We start from the raw sequence: 17,720 nt of genomic DNA, 5'->3' as shown, positions 1-17,720 counted from the left end.
GAAATTATGATGATATAATCAAATGAGCGAAAGTGGATGAAAGTTGTCTTTACAAGACATATGGCGAGTGCACAGTGCTAAGTAACAGCTCTAAAACTGTGGGCAGCCGGAGATCTGACCACCTGTACGTGGGGGGAGGAGAGAGTTCATGGTGAGTCCGATGGATCCTGACAGTCTAATTAACTCTGTGGATGAAGGGCCCTCGGCCATATGTGCTGACTGTGTGAGCTGGGAACACAGCAGAAACTCACCCGTGACTTTAAACACACTAATTGGACCAACATAGCCCCCAGCAATCATTTCACAGCAACATCTAAATACCTGCACCGTCTCGCATGGATTTTTTGACTGTCCTGGATTTAAAAAGCTATGAGCAAGAAAATGCTCAGTAGAAAAGCAGCGGTAGCCTGCTTGCTTATCTTAAAGTCTGCGCTTATGCCTGCATATACATGCACATTTTTTTGTCGAAGCTGCCTCAATAATTAAATTCACAGCGCTGGTAATAGAAAGCTAAAAGATATAATTGTCATTTGCACGCTATCCTTTTAATTACTTTTTGGTTCCATTTCATTCCATTTGAACTGACAGCATGATCAAGTTTTAATTGTTAGTTTTAGCAAACAGCTTATCTGCCTGCCTCGAGCCCACATGCCACAAAATTACCCGCTCCAGAGATACAAACACAAACACACACATACACACTCGAGCACGTTTATTCAAACAACACCTCGCACACCTACGAGCAATAGTATCTGATAAATGACAGGCTCAGTAACAGAAACTAGGAGAGCAATTTATTTCTCTTGAGCAGAGCTGCTAGAAGAGGTATGCAGAAAAAAAGAGAGGAGATAAGAAAAAAGGATAAGAAAAAAAATGAATGGTCAATTGTCCAAAAAGCCCACACTTGAGCGAATGCAGGGGGTGGGTTGTTCCAAACGTTTCAAGCAGAACTGTCCATCAGACTGAAAGCAATCCCTGTCTATATACCTTTAAACTCCGTTCACGGTCCTCAAGCTCCACCCATTAAAAAGTCATCTCTAATGTAATGCTAGGAATCGTGGGGGATTAATCAGTGATGTTTTTCTGTTTCGGTGTGTACTATGAGCAGACTGCAAACTCCTGAGCAAAGATGTTTACTATTCCACACGGCTAATGAAGAGAAAGCTTAGGATTTGATTCATGCTTGTAACCTGACTCACATCACTGAAGATATCTGTAATGCACTGCTTCTTCAAAAAATAATTGCTAATATAGTTGGAAAAATAATCAGGGTCCAAGTACAAATAGCTCAAGTAGATGAGCAGGTGATACAATGTCTACATCTTGAATCTTTATTCATATTGCAAATTTTTGTAGGAAGTCGTGGCCTAATGGTTAGAGAGTCAGACTCGTAATCCAAAGGTTGCGGGTTCGAGTCTCGGGCCGGCAGGGATTGTAGGTGGGGGGAGTGAATGTCCAGTGCTCTCTCCACCCTCAATACCACGACTGAGGTGCCCTTGAGCAAGGCACCGACTCCCCAACTGCTCCCCGGGCGCTGCTCCGGGTGTGTGTGTGTGTTCACTGCTGTGTGTGTGCACGTTGGATGGGTTAAATGCAGAGCACGAATTCCGAGTATGGGTCACCATACTTGGCTGTATGTCACTTCACTTCACTTCAAATTAGGGTTTGATGAAGCTCACAAAAAATACATGCTAGTTCTAAAAGAAACAACTGACTTCACAAAGTCAGGAAATATTCAGTTATTCCTATTTATGTAAAATTATAATTTTTTTAATGGACATATAAATGACTGATCGTTAAGAATTTGATGTTAGTCCCAACCATCAGAATAAAAAAAGAATACAAAATTATAATAACTTCGGATAATAGTCAGTACTATCTACTTTAATTTTGTGTTCAATCAGCTAGTGGCCTAAAATGAGTTTGGAAAAAGCAGGTTTAAAAAAAAATGACTTTTGACATTTTTTTATTTTAATTTTGTTTCTAATTTTTATTTCCTTTCAATTCTAGAGTAAAAGGCCAATCATACGTTTGTATGTTTTATGCACATTTGGGACTATCCTGTTACGTTTTATAAATATTGAAGAATAATATATTGTTGAACGCAAAAAGTCCACATTCAAGGCCCAGAAAGTTAGTGAGGACACTGTTAAAATGGTTCGACCTTAATTTTATGAAAACAAAAATAGCGACTTCATTCAACAATTTCTTCTCTTCCGTATCGGTCCTGACACAGGAGCCACCTTTCTGACCTAGAATGTCCATCTCTCTTAGTTCATTGTCTGTTTATTCTGGTTTAATTAAGTAAGGCTGGGCAAGAAATTGCAAGAAATTGGGGAAGTCGTGGCCTAATGGTTAGAGAGTCGGACTTGTAATCCAAAGGTTGCGGGTTCGAGTCCCCGTTGGATGGGTTAAATGCAGAGCACGAATTCCGAGTATGGGTCACCATACTTGGCTGAATGTCACTTCACTCACTCACTCACTCACTCACTCACTCGCAAGTCATCCTCTCTGTCGAAATCTTCAGACACGTTTACGAAGACTGTTTTATGGACAGCATATGTCTTCCTCTGCTTGTAAACAGCATATGTGACTATTTTAACGATGTCCTAACTACTGTTTTAACTACTGCCTTGAACATGTCAAGTTGTGTTGCTGTCTATGCAGGATCAGAAAGCTCTCAGATTTCATCAAGAATATCTTAATGTGTGTTCCGAAGATGAACGAAAGTCTTACGGGTTTGGAATGACATGAGGGTGAGTAAATAATGACAGAATTTTCATTTTTGGCTGAACTAACCCTTTAATAGATCCCATGAAATCAATTTTTTTTTTGAAGTTTTGCAGATTTGCAGTATGTTAGCCTTGCCGATTTGCATTTAGAAGGCGCTTTAAATATTTAGACTTTCTCTTCCACCAATAGGAATCAAAAATATTTAATAACTCATGCACTTCAGTCTAGTCAGATATTCTGTCCACTATCTGAAGCACTACAAACCTCTACACTATGAAAAGATGCTACAGATATTTCTGAAACCGGTCATTTATTTACTCATTTACTGTAACCAGTGCACAATATAGGGAATGAGGAGCAACTGAGACAGTGTAAAAAGGTTTACATTGGGTTGAATGAAGTCTGGTTTCACGTTAGTGTCACGTGAACATCTTGCACAGTGTGGTCCAGAGACAGAACATCAAACAATTAATTATATGTGCTATTCAACCAGGCTTCCCTCAATACCACAGCGCAGCCCACAAAATGTATCCGACCCAAGTGAATTCTACACAGAATGCTGTATTTTAAATGTAAGTGCCATGGAGGAGAAAAACAACACAAACGGTTAGACAGCCTCATAACATCACTCACAAGAATAGGAAAAAGAAAAATTACACATCATAACCATTACTAAAAATGATCACTGTTCTTCTGTGGTAACAGTCTCACATTAAAACTAAAACAGCATCTATTAGACGTACTTTTTGGTAGCTGTCACATGGGCAGTGTCAAGGGCTGTAAAACAACATCCTATTGCCTGTTTTTAATAACAACGTTTTTAACGTTTTAATAAGCTCTTCTGTATGTCCCACACAGACTAAATGCATCAATCAGAAAAAAAAATGCTTTTTTTCTTCTTTTTTTAACATTTTTATATTATTAATAAATTACTAGTAATATAATATAATATAATATAATACAGGGCTCTGAACCGGTTTAAGGAAGGAAAACGAAAACTGTAAACGTACAAAATTTTAACTGGAACAGAACCGGAAACAGAAACCAAATCAAATTTTATAATTCCGAACAGAATCGAAAATTTGAAATGGCCATTAACCGGTTAATAACATTATTTTATCGTTCCATTTAATATTTGAAATTTGCTGTCAACCAATCAGGAATTCGAGTAGTACGGAAAATATGACGCTGACGTATCCAGCGAGTGAAATGCCCACCCGTGCTCAGCTGCTCTCTCTTCATAGGTAACGTTAAGTCGCAATGGCAATGCGTTAGAGTTTATCCGAGGATAGTGTAAGACGCACCTGCACCGTTCCTGTGAATGGAGAAAACTGAATAAATCTATAGGCTTACATAAAACGGAAAACATATATGCCTATACACTAAATATATTTAACTGAAATCATTGACAGATTCACGAAACGAAAGACAAACATGCTGATAGGCCTACGGTTCATTGTGACGCGTTCCAAAGTTCTCGGAAAGGAAAACGAGACGGCAGAAAGCAGTTTTCTTTATTTTGCAAAAGCTTTACAGTTTAATTTATTTGACATTTTTACCTTTTTAAATGATATCTTGCATCTGTATAACCAACCAGCGTTGGTATGTATGCAGTGTAGTCTACGTGATACGCAGGTATACGACGTAGACCCACTAGCCAAGGTCAAGGATCTCCGTATACCCACTTAAAAAAGTGCGAGGATACGTAACAACATCTTTGTGACAGAACTTTCACACGTTCATTCGTAAATTCACCCCACTTCTTGAAAATCATGCTGTGTTTCGGTTGATGACCAGTGCTATTGCGCAACTCTTTCATTTCAACTGACTGGCTGAGGCCATCCTAATAATGCGCCACTGCTGAGCGTCGCAATGAAAGCTTATTATTTGCACGCGTTTTTATGCCTTGCCCACTTTCAAAAGAGTTTATAAACATTCAAACACAGGACGTGTAAAAATTCAAACGAGATCTTGCACGCAGTGTGCACATAATAGAGACCAAACGTAAACTTAAGTGAACGTGAACAGTTGAGAAAAATCATATTGGATGTATTGTCTCTTAAAGTGATCGCGCCTAATTTACTAGCTGTCAGAGAAATCAGAGAAAAATCACTCACAGCTCTTTACTGAACTACTTTGTACCTTAAGAATTAATTTATATTTAATTTATACAGTGAAGACTATGCAATGCTATTTTATATTTGATTATTTGGTTTCTGTACCTGGACACCTACAAACTTGAAAAAACTTTGTTTAAATAGCACAAATACATATATAGAACAAACATATTAAACTATTTCAAACAGGGCCCACAGGTACAACTTGCACCGGGGCCCCGCAAACCCCAGCTACGGCCCGGAAGCAGTGACAGATCAGTCAACTGTCCCAAGCATCATTCACACAGTCAACAGTTGACTTTCTCAGGCCAACATAACTAGCTAATAACTTCAGTAAAATTAGTTTGTGGATCAATGAATGCAGGAGAAGGGGAAAAATAACACGTGTTTGTGTCTGTGTACAGCAGTTAAACTGAATACAATGTTTATTTCTCCTTGTTTCAGATGATGAGAGAGATGAGAACTCCTGGCCGGCCTTGTGGACTAAAGGTCAGGCTAGGGAATTTAAAAACAGGCACTCTTAAGTGTGCATTGACAATTGCCAGCTGATAAAACCTGTGCTCCAAGCACCATATTCAGGAAAAATGTAGCTCTTAACTGGCTGAGTTAGATGATTAACACAGTAGAAAATCAGTCCAGTCTGTAAATGTCATTGGCTGTCTTGTGTTGCTTATAATAAATTTACAATGATATCACATAAGCAGTTACATGTAGATGCATACTGTACACATTAGTGAGTAGTGCTTATGGGGTGTCGCTTTGGGACGGGTGAGGGAGGGAACTACAAAAAAGACTAGACTACACCACTGTATGTATGGCCACCCCACACGGACAAAGACACAACATATTTTTGCGACATTGCAGCCTGTTCATTATCAAAATAAAATACAGTTAAAAGAAACGTGTAAAAAGTTACAGTGCTCTGTTGTCCAACCTGTTGCGTTCAGCGTGACCACCGCCTCATGTGCTGATGTAGCGATGTGAAGGATGATGTTTTACGTCGATGCCAGTACAAATCCATCCATCCATTCATCTTCTTCCGCTTATCCGAGGCCGGGTCGCGGGGGCAGCAGTCTAAGCAGAGATGCCCAGACTTCCCTCTCCCTAGACACTTCCTCCAGCTCTTCCGGGGGGACACCGAGGCGTTCCCAGGCCAGCCGGGAGACATAGTCTCTCCAGCGTGTCCTAGGTCTTCCCCGGGGTCTCCTCCCAGTGGGACGCGCCCGGAACACCTTCCCAGGAAGGCGTCCAGGAGGCATCCTCCACGTCCCTAGAGCTAGCTTCTGTGTCCAGGGATCGGGTCGTCGAGGCCCCCGCCTTCGACTGCTGCCCAATCCTCTTTGCACCGGCCCCTTACGGTCCCTCCTGTAGGTGGTGAGCCCACGGGAAGGTGGCCCCACGTTGCTCCTTCGGGCTGAGCCCGGCCGGACCCCATGGGGGGAGGCCCGGCCACCAGGCACTCGCATACGAGCCCCAACCCCGGGCCTGGCTCCAGGGTGGGGCCCCGGCTGCGCCATACCGGGCGACGTCACGGTCCTCTGCTTTTTGTCCATCATAAGAGGTTTTTGAACCGCTCTTAGTCTGACCCGTCGCCTAGGACCTGTTTGCCTTGGGAGACCCTACCAGGGGCATATAGCCCCGGACAACATAGCTCCTAGGTTCATTCGGGTACTCAAACCCCTCCACCACGTTAAGGTGGCAGTTCAAGGAGGAGCTATAATAAATAATATTTTAGCATCCAGATACGTCGCGAATATGGGAACATTTGGATTCGTGCCGAATGAGAGAGGTAGGAATCAGTTTCACATTAAATTAATTTGTTTTTGGATTGACGTTTTTATAGCCTTAAGTTTAGAGGATTTGTTGTGGAGAGAAACTAATAACTACATTTATAATGTTTGTAAAAATTTTGATTTACCGGCATTTTAGTCTTTAATTTCTGAATGTAATAGCCTAATAAAATGCAATGCGACAATGCAGCAAACATTTTGAAATATCTTTAAAAAATACTTTGTCTCTTCCTGTTTTTTTCTTTTCTTTCTTTTTATTTTTGTGTAAAGAAAACACTGTACTTTATTATTATTAAGACACCACATTAACACAGAGCTGCTAATGAAATGTCAAGTGGCATGTAAAAGACTAGAAAGCAACATAGATACTTACCACCAAAACTTTCACCCTATTTTTTTTTTTTGCAAGCAGTTATTTCCTTTAAAAATGTAAATCAAGTTGCTATTTTCCATTTCAAGCATTTGACACTGAATATTCATTGCAAATGCATCATTCGTTAGCGCTCTCATCTGAGAGCAGACGTGTGAAAATGATGAAGTAAACGACAGCACAGCTGCACAAATTTAAGATGTTTTTTTCATATTCAGAAACAGCATCTGTGATCATTTTGGTTTTTACAGCATTACTTGGAAAAACAAGCTGGAGATAAAACATGCAATTTGTAAGCAATGTCATTCGAAAGTCACCGATCATAAAAAAATTGTGCTGCATTTGACACACGGTGATCTGTTTAGTAATAATACCACATCTCGTTTAGTCTTTCACTATGGAGCATATGCTTATATTGCTTCGTGTTATTTTGGTGAATTTCTTGTAAGAATAAAAAGAAAGAAAATTGAATCAATCTTAACATCCACTAAAATTAGCAAATGTTGAACTGTTGTAATTCTCAATATTGAATTTGATAGCACAGGGAATGAATGAATGAATAATATTAAAATATTAATATAAATGGTACTAAGTTCAATAAAAACAACATTCTCAATTACAATTATTCAATTTAGTGAAAGCTTCAAGCTTTTATTTAATTATTCAAATAAACAAAAATAATTACAAGTAATCAGGGTTTCCTTTTTCTTGTTATCTGATGATCTGCACAGATATGATATTTTGACATACTTCTGGCAGAGGTCTAGTGTCCTTGCGTTATTTAGCCAGGATTCAGAATCATACTTCCATTTATTTGATATGCTCTTCTCTTCCACATACACCTTGATTTGGAATAACAGACATACAAACTATTTACTAACTTGATGCAGACTAAGGATACGTTTACAAGACAACAATGTATTAAAAATGCAGACGGGGAGGTTGTCAAAATCCACATGGATTCACAAAAACAAATAAAAATGCTGCATTATGCATGCCAGGCCAGTAGATGGCGATGTCACTTTGTAAAGAGACACTAAGCGCCTGCACACTTATGCATTCCTATAGACTGAATACAAATGTGAATGATGTCACCGTTTTCACCAATTCGCATTGTGATTTTGGGCTCGGTGGTACAGGTTTGAGGCTATTAGCCCTGCCTGGCCCGTTTAAAGCACTGGCTCGCACTGGCCCGACAGTGGAAAAGCGGATATAGAATGTAACCCCAGCTTTCCAAACCTCCTAAATGCATCTTATGCATTTGTTTGTCAAACGCTTCTTCCGAAATGACCACAGCGATTAAGTGACCTAAAGGAGCACTTCTCATTAGGAGAACGTAATTTAACTTGTACAAGTATTTTAACGAAGTTAATTGTTGAACTGAACCAATCTAGAATCTCAATTTTTTTTAAATCTTAATGAGAAGACCACCAGAAAACTGTAGTGGGAAAGTGGAGAGAGAGAGAAAGAAAGCTATTCATTATTCATTAAATAAGGATAGTAATGTTAAATTTTCAGTCAAATTCTATTTAAATTGAATACATTATATATAATATTGCACAATAACATTTAAACAAATCTGATGAATTTTTTTACCTGCAGACAGTGCAATGATATTGATCTATTAACATCAACATTATGCTCATTTAAACAAAAAAAAAAATCATAGCATTTTGCTGAAAAATCTTAGCGTATTTTTCGATACAGCGTATCTACGCCGATTGCTATTAGTAACATTACATGCCACGGTAAACAAACATTTGTATCACTTCCACTAATAAAAGCATTACATGTCATGGCTATAAAAACAACGCTCTGCATGTTCATCACTTGATTTTCGCATGACGGTGCTGATGAACAGAAGCGTGGATATGTTTTGATTTTCACTCATTGCGGAGGCAGCTCTCTCGTATATTTCTTCACAGAAATTGGAAAGGCTTTTACCGTGCGAGTACAGCAAAACAGCAGTGCTTGAGATTCATTAGTTAAAAGGCTTCCTAATAAATTCCCCACTTTTAATGTTTCACACAGCTATTAAAGGTACGTTGAGCGGCCGTGTCCCTGTTGCCCATTATGGCTTTCAATAAATGACAATTGTGCAGCACTTAAAAAAAAAAACAGACACGCTTCCAAGGCCTGCCGCTCAAAAGACCCTAATAGCACATAAAGATGTATTAGCCGTTTCGCGCCGCTGTTTTATAAAAGGGAAGCACTTTGTTTCTGAGTTGCAGAGGCTTTAGTTAATGAATAGAGGCACTTCTTCACTCCCACTAATTCACACCGCTTATATCAATCTCTGTCGCTCGCTCCAGACGCGAGGAGTGATCCGTTCAAGCTGCAGACATGAGCACCACAAAAACAAAACCCAAAAGACAAGGCGATTATGATGAAACGATGTGAAATCGTACTTGTTCTGAGCTTGATGTTTGCTTTACCTGTGATATATAGTTCTGTAGTGTCTTAAAGACATTAGAAAAGAAAACAAAAGGCAAAAATAATATCGTCCACAAAGCCAAATTTAGGACGAAAGGTGCATCATTGATTACGCCGTGAAGCTTGGCGCTTTAATTAATGGTTTCCTAAAAGGGAGGAAAACACAAGGCTGGAAATGAGCCCCACGGGGGCCAGAAAATAAATCTGTGCTGTCCATTCTTATATTTACCCTCTTACCGAGGAAAGACGGATATTCTGCTGGCTTTTCTTTAACCAAAACACACAAACACAATCCCTCTGTGCCGCAGGACGAGTTCAAGCCGATTCCAGATCACGTCCTCTGCGTCAGCCACACATGAAATGAGCGATGATCTGAGATCTTGTGCCGTGATATCAACGGAGATGGGACATTTCTTCTGCTTTCATTTTTCAAACTGCTGCTTGGGTTTCTTCAAGTGGGCGACAGCGTATTTTTGTATCCATTAGGGCAGTGGTTTGACCCCTCCTGCTTTTAAACGCTCCCTCAGAGCAGTTATTATGTTTGACACCAGTGGCAGCCACTAAAAGCCACAGCTTCAAGCGACGTCTGCTCTTCCACTGGAGTGTATGTCGTTCACACACACACCTACAGGCCGTTTAGTGGACTTGGAAATGAGTAGGAGGACAAACATAAATGTCTGAATATGGAAAAGATGCTTCTGTCGGTCAAGATTAAAATGATGAGAATTTCAATAGATTCATACTGATCTTTATATTATACTCCTAACAATGTGTTCGGAAGAGGAAAGCCTTGCTGAAAAAACATGATAATGAAAAATATCTGTTATTTTGTTTTATTGAAAAATATTTAAACCTTTTTTTTCTTTTTTACGATAATGGATTGTTCAGTTGTTTTCCCTAGCATATTTGTGACAAAACAGACAAGGTCATTGAATCGCTGCAGATGAGTCATTCTCCATCTCTCTGTGAAACTGCACCTGTCACAAAAGCAGGTGGTGGAACATTGTGATTCTGTGCATCATATTTTGGTTTTGGTGACTTGTATCAAGTTCCAGGCCACAATGAAAACCTGGAATTTGTATTATTTCATGTAAACCTAGAAATAAAAAGTTTTAGGATGTGGATCATTTACTGACCTTCATGACTTGCCAAACATGTACTACTTACTTTCTTTTTTTTTTTTTTTTAAGATTTATTATTATGTGTGCCACAGAATGAAGAAAGTCATACAGGTTTGGAATGGCATTAAGGTGAGCAAATAATGAAAATGCTGCTTTTTCCTACCCAAATGCTGGTTTGAGTAATTTTTTTAAATTCTTCAATTCAGTTTATTTATTTTAGTGTTGGGTAGTTATTGCGTAACCCAGTCAAGTTTCACTGACTGTTAAATCCAAGCCCCCCTCCCCTATCTAACGTAACAACCTGCTGATAACATTACGGACTGCAGGCTTTATGCATCCTCTTCAGGAATGAGCAGATCTGAGCACAACCAAATTGGTGTATTTCTTTGGTGAAATAAAGACGTGTACAAGTTTTATTTTAGCTATGAAGCTGTCACTGTTCTGTAACTCATTTCATGCAATGCAAAATTCAGGGGCAAAAATAAAATAAAAATGCTTGATTCCTTTCATAAAGATGCTGAATCTAATTACTAGGGATGTTAAATGTGTTCTCAGAAGTGTTCATGGCCATGTTATGAGTCAGTAATGTTATATATAAACTGTCGGTGGAAAGTGGGACAGGTGGAGCAGAAGGGATAACATGTAGGTAACTGTATACATAAAAATAAGCTAGTAATCTTGTAAAAAAATTAACTAGAAAAATCAACCCAACATTTAAAAAGTGGCAGGGCTAAACCAACCCAAATTGGAAAATATTAATATTACCACCCATCTGCAACTTGATGAATGACAGTAGCTCCATTGGAAAGCTTAGGCAGCTTTCAGACAGAGCCAGTGTTAACTACACCAGTATGTGGAGGTTAGCTAATCATAACGGGTTATTTACATATTGTATAAACATCTTAAAGGCACAGTATAGCAAAAACAGCCAATTTGATAGCAAGAGTAAGAGAGGTGGTGGTGGAAAAATTATATCTGTTTCAGTAACCCTTAACCAACATTATTAGTGGGGGGAAAAGTGTATTAATGACTGACTGATGAATTCAAACCCATTAACAGCTGAGCCTCACAAAACAATAAAGAAGACACAGAACAACCCAGCAGGCATGACCAATCAATCTGTTTAAACTCAAGACTAAACCAATCATCAAGTCCCCCTTGCCGATCTCGTGAATTTGAACACACCTTGTAGCTGAGGCATGACCACACGGCTGTCATTATGATTGACACACTGATGACTGTAATTAAAGGAGACCCACGGTAAAGTCTGTGTGCTTTTGAGTAAGCCACGGCCAACACGTCCTCTAGTTCGGCGAGGAGGTTGTTGTGCACTTTCCTGTCAAAATCAATCTTATTTGTTAAAGTGGGTCTTTGTAAGCCACTCAGCTCTGGACTACTGTTAGTGAAGAGAGGTTTTTACAAGCCAATCAGGTTGGGATAGACATCGTGTCTTTAGTGAGAATGTCAAAAGTACTGTTACTTCGGTATCAAGTCACTGAAAAACATCTTGTGCCCAAGTGCTGGGGTCATGGTCGAGTCACATGTGGTTTGAATATGAACAGTCAAGACGGATGTGACAAAAATACTTTTAATAAAAAATATAGAATTCCACTTATGTCCAGAAGGAGCAGAAAGACATGTTTTCCAATTGTTTTTTCGTTAAGTTGGCTAGTGAGCTGTAGAATATCAGAGACTGAATCAGACAAATTTAAGATGCATCAGAACATTGAAATCTGAGGAGCTGGAATTCAGAGAGGCCCAAGGAAACAGGACGCCGTAAATCAGATTCCTAGCTCCAACTAGTCTGAAGCAAGCAAACTAAGCAGCAAGCCTCTTTCACAAAACAGCTTACAACCTTGCAACAAAATAACACTTACTGATAATTCCAATTCAGGAAGGAGACCGTCAAATTTGGGGCAAATAATCAAGACTGATGGTCAAAGAGATGGTCATCACGTGTTCCACGATTGAATTCATGAGCTTCCTTAGACTGACTGCTCCCCCACATAGAAGACAGACCAAACCAAAATTCCTTTGTCTAAAGAACATGCCTTTGTTCTCCATAGAACTATACAAAGACTTTATTTTTCATATGCACATAAAATCATCCTAAAAGGACATTTCTATGCAGAACCCCATATTATGTTTGTAACCCACATATTAGACTATTATGTTTTAATCAAACATTATGTACGCCTTTTTAATCATTATTGAATAGCTGAAGGATTCATATGAGTGTTTGGTATGTATGAGTTTGAAAAATCATACTTTAAATGTTTCTTCCAATCAATTTTTTGTCAAATGTATCATAGTCTTGTTATAGAAATCATGTTCAAAAGTATACTTTGCAAGGGTCTGTAAAGTTCGGACCTCTGACTGAACATATAACATGTTGATTTATTGATGGGGTGGAGAAACAAAGCAATACCCCGAGCAAGAACAGTATTTAATTGGTCAAGACGTCCAGATGGGACGGTCTGAAAGTCGAGTTTAAAAACTCTCTCTTCTTCTTAAAAATGCTCTCTTAGTCCTCTTAGTCACTCTCTCTCATCTTCTTCTCTTTTGCCACCGCGTTTTGACGCTGCTCTTTGACGCTGCTACCATAATGAGAAGAAACCCAACCTAGTCTTTACATCCTTTTATTCTTTTACTTTATTTTCTTTTCCGTTGTGAGTTTCGTGTACTCAGTTAAGCTTTGCCGCCACGCCTCGTCTCCGAGTTCAACTGGAGTCTATGACCGCCTCAAAAGTTCTACCAGCCACAACTCCATCGGCTTCCCAAGAAGCCACTTCACGACTACTGAACTCTCAACCAATCAGACACTTTGGGGAACCCCCTTTCTGCAACGACGACGACACAAAGGAAACCCCTTAACACAGGCATAGCAAGGAAGTAACACCTCCAGATTCTAATTGGATTGGTGTATTTAATATAAATCTTAGCCTCATTGAGAAACTCAAAGTGAGGGTTAAATAAGTGATTGATGGTTGTTCAGGTCTATGCAATAGCACATATTGCTGTAAACTTGGGATTTCACATTTCCATTCTCTTAAACTCATCCTTTCCTCACTTTCTCTCTCTCTGCAACGTGTGAATGTGTGAATGCTTGTGTTCATGTGCTAGATTAGTTTATGTCTTAGGTTTATATATTGAAAAGAGAAGTATCTTGTGTTTGTGCTCACAAGTTAATTTCTTAATCTGCCGATCTTGTTACTGTGCTATTAAATAGTGTTTTCACTATATTTTGGATTTTAATATCCAGTGCAGTTTGTTATACGGCTCATTCAGTGAATCGTCGTAACACTGATTCTGTTCAAATCTCTATAAAATCATAAATGATTCCCTTTGAGCTAAATTAAACTATTTCTTTAAATTACATATTAATATTACGTTTTTATTATGTTACAGAGCCATGAACGAATATGACTGTTCAGCTTTTCAATGGTCATAACTGGAGACTATTGTAAGTGTATTGCAGGCCAAAGGAGGAAAGTGTTCACACTGCTCTTTTCCATAAAATGAAAACTGACTGTAATTCATTCTAATGAGACCCAAAATGTACTATAAAACTGTCCTAAAATGCCCATTTAACTTCCATGCTATTTTCCAGGCACTCTGAAGTCATATAATAGCGCTGTGTAAGGAGCAGATGGAAATGTACGTCAATATTAATTGAACTGTGGAATGAATGGGACATTATCCTGAGATAGGGATAGTTGTCTACACAACACCTAGGGGTCAGCAATATAAGCAAAAATTTAAAACAATATTCTTAATTTTGTTCAACAATGGCTTGTTTCCACCGAGCGGTAGTGGTCAGTGCAATACAGTACGGTATAATTCGGTATAGTACACCCTGATCTGACTTGCGTTTCCACCACCAACAGTAGTGCTGGACAGTATACCGGTTCATACCGAATACCGGTGTTTATTTTTCTGATATGAATTTATACCGCAATACTGGCGTCATTTAAATAACATTCGTAACGCAACACTGTTTGAGAGCGGTCTCTTTTCACTGTGGTGAGGACAGAGCTGTATGTGTTACTAAGCGTTCGGAAACTGAAGCTGTAGAACTAGCAGAACATGATGACAGAAGAACTCATACAAAATATCCACACTGACCACCACAAATATCCACTGCCCGCTGCCATCACCTCCCGCATCTTACACACACGAGCGCAATTTTTGCACTATATTTAGCAACTTTCAGACCCTTTTAGCTGCTTTTTTTCCATAGAATATACATACTGACAAACCTAGTGACTTTTTTGGATAAACCTTAGCTATCGTTCAGTTGGAAGATGTCGCCAGTACTACCCTGGAAGCACGAGGTCTGACTCTCCCGGCACAGTGTCGCCTCTCTCGGCGTCTGTTCTGTGCAGTGAGCAGCAGAGAAGCAGCGCATTCAGCTGGCTGTACGGCGCAGACTCGTCAGTAAATGAGCACAAAACAGCGTTTCCAAGACACTGACTGTTTGGGATTATAAATATGAGCATAGTTCATCTGTTAATATTATGCACTTTTTTTGTTTGTTTTGTTTGTTACTCAGACTGCATGAGACAAAAAGTAATATAGCCAAAACCACAGCATAGCCACTCTTTAGTGTAGATGCATGTTGATTTTATCAGACGATGCTGCGATTATAAATGAGAGTGACTCCGGGTTAACATGTATTAATGGGTCTTGTTTAGAATTTGTCTACAATATTCGCTCATCATCATGACAGGAAAATAGGGCATTCTAAGTCAATCTACTGCAGTATTTCCTCTCTGTCAGTAGAAAATGCATGAAAAAAAAAATAAAAAATACCATCATATACCGTGAAACCGGTATAATTTTGAAAAATACAGTGATATAAATTTTTGGTCATACCGCCCAGCACTAACCAACAGTACGCTTACTTGATAGGTGTGGTGTATGCCGGAAAGTAGCAATCAATGTCAACATGTGAAGAAGAAAGTGCGCCATTGTCTGTGTCTGTGTGTGTGAAAATATAAAATTATAAAATACACTGTTATATTTTTTTGTGTTTGAGCACTGATGTAAAAAAAAGCCCAACAAGCAGCATGGCGGAACGAGTGAAGGAGATGTTTCATTTCCCTTCTAGCGCATGCAAGTGATTCTGCAGTGAGTCTAGCTCTACCCTTTAGGTATTGGTATGTACAGTTCGCTTTTTTGGTATCATTCACAACTTCTGACAATGGAAACGGACGTACGTGCATACCCTACTGTACTGAAATGTACCGCTCAGTGGAAATGAGCCATCATGCACACATTACCTGTCAAAAGTTTGGACTAATTATGATTTTTCACCCAAAAATGAAAATGCTGTCATCTTTTTCACATTCTCCGAACCTGTACGAGTTTCTTTCTTCTGATGAACACAAAAGATGTTTTGAATAATGTTGGTGACCAAACAGTTGATGTTAGCCACTGACTTTTTTTTTATTTTGGATAAAGCATTTCAGACAGATTATGTCCATGTTCACAGAAGTGGCTTCACTGTAGAAGTAAATGAATAACTTGAACTTCAATAGAATTTGTTTTATCATACTATGGAAGACAATGGCTACCCTCAGCCACTGGTCACAGCGTTCTTCAAAGTATCTTCTTTTGTGCACAATAGAAGAAAGAAACTCGTACAGCGTTTGAGGGTGAGTAAATGATTACAGAATTTTTATTTATCTCTTTAAATTAAGGTTTTCTATATGAATATATTTTAAAATGTAATTTATTCTTGTGATGGCAAATAGGCAAGTAATATTTAATATTATATATTATACAGGACAATAAAAGACTGGGAAAACGTTGCCTGGACTGCTGAGTCTCGATTTCTGCTGCAACATTCAGATTGTAGGGTCAGAATTTGGCATAAAGAACATGAAAGCATGGATCCATCCTGCCATGTCTCAACGGTTCAGGCTGGTGGTGGTGGTGTAATGGTGTGGGGGATGTTTTCTTAGAACACTTTGGGCCCCTTAGTACCAACTGAGCATCGTTAATACAGCCTATCTGAGTATTGTTGGTGACTATATCCATCCCTTCATAAGCACAGTGTAGCCATCTTGTGTTATTTGTTCCAGTTTATCATTTTAACTGGTATATCATCCATCAGTACAAAGCATTTTGAGTTGCTATGTAGCCAGCTGGGCTAGGACAAGTTAAGACAGCTCTCCACTTCACAGAACAAAACACAAACATAACACACAGCTTCAAAACCATCATATGCTGCATCCGGCATCATGTGGAGGAGATTTTAAGCATTATGCCATCAGTCAATATAAACAGGAGAAATGAGTGTGATTAGTTGAGAAAAGCTCATGGAGTGTGAACACAAGCATTGATAAATGTCAACAGCTGTAAATAAGTCACCACTGACCTCGTCAAGCTCCGGGATGTACACGGGTTTCTCCTCAAAGCCAATGGGCATGGGCTCGTTGAGGGGGGATCTCAACCTCCTCATACATCCTATTATTCTCTCTTCTGATCCCCTCGGGCAGCAGCATCTGCCGGCACAGCGGAGAGGACATAATTACACAAAAACACATACAATTAAACCTTCATCATGCATTAGCTCACGGCAACCGTCTCAAACCAAACAGTGAAGACCAATGTTGAGGGCTGCGGACACCAGTGGGCTTTATTACAGTGGAAATTAATTGAAAGTCCTCCATATATGCTTTAGCTGTAAAAATAGCAGTCATAACGCAAGCAGCACATCTTTGTGTATTTGCTTTGAGTAGTAGCAAGCAGTGGGTTGAGCTGCGGTTGCTATACGTTCTGTAATGAAAATCATTTATAGAAATTGGAGAATAAATATCTAATTTTAGCACGCTGCATTTCCTCCAGCTCCTATAATTACAACTAATTTTCACCAAACTGAGAGCATATGCCGAACTAATGAATGTGTCATATTCAGCTGTTGATCACAGTAGACAACACCACACGTCATCATATCTGGCAATGCAGCTCATCTTACTCACATATTGTTGTTCTAAACAAATTGCCAGAGCTATTGTGAGTGTTTAAATTATGCTATTATTATTATTTTTTTTTTACAATTTAAATGCATATTACACAATTTATCATACAATTTAAATATACAATTATGGAATTTTCAAATAACTGTTTTCTATTTTAATATATTTTAAAA

General features: G+C 39.0%; 1 pseudogene across 1 annotated transcript in view; it reads right to left on the bottom strand.

The window, feature by feature from the left end:
- Positions 1 to 17,720, bottom strand: part of LOC306878052 (activating signal cointegrator 1 complex subunit 3-like) — a 223,968-nt pseudogene that overhangs the window by 144,107 nt on the left and 62,141 nt on the right. The window contains exon 7 of the transcript in view: positions 16,947 to 17,073. The product of the transcript in view is annotated as an activating signal cointegrator 1 complex subunit 3-like (transcript). The remainder of the gene's footprint in view (positions 1 to 16,946; positions 17,074 to 17,720) is intronic.

This window comes from Barbus barbus (assembly GCF_936440315.1).
Source record: "Barbus barbus genome assembly, chromosome: 12".
NCBI lineage: Eukaryota > Metazoa > Chordata > Actinopteri > Cypriniformes > Cyprinidae > Barbus > Barbus barbus.
Note: the sequence above shows the minus strand (reverse complement) of the source record. Positions and strands in the feature narration are given on the sequence as shown.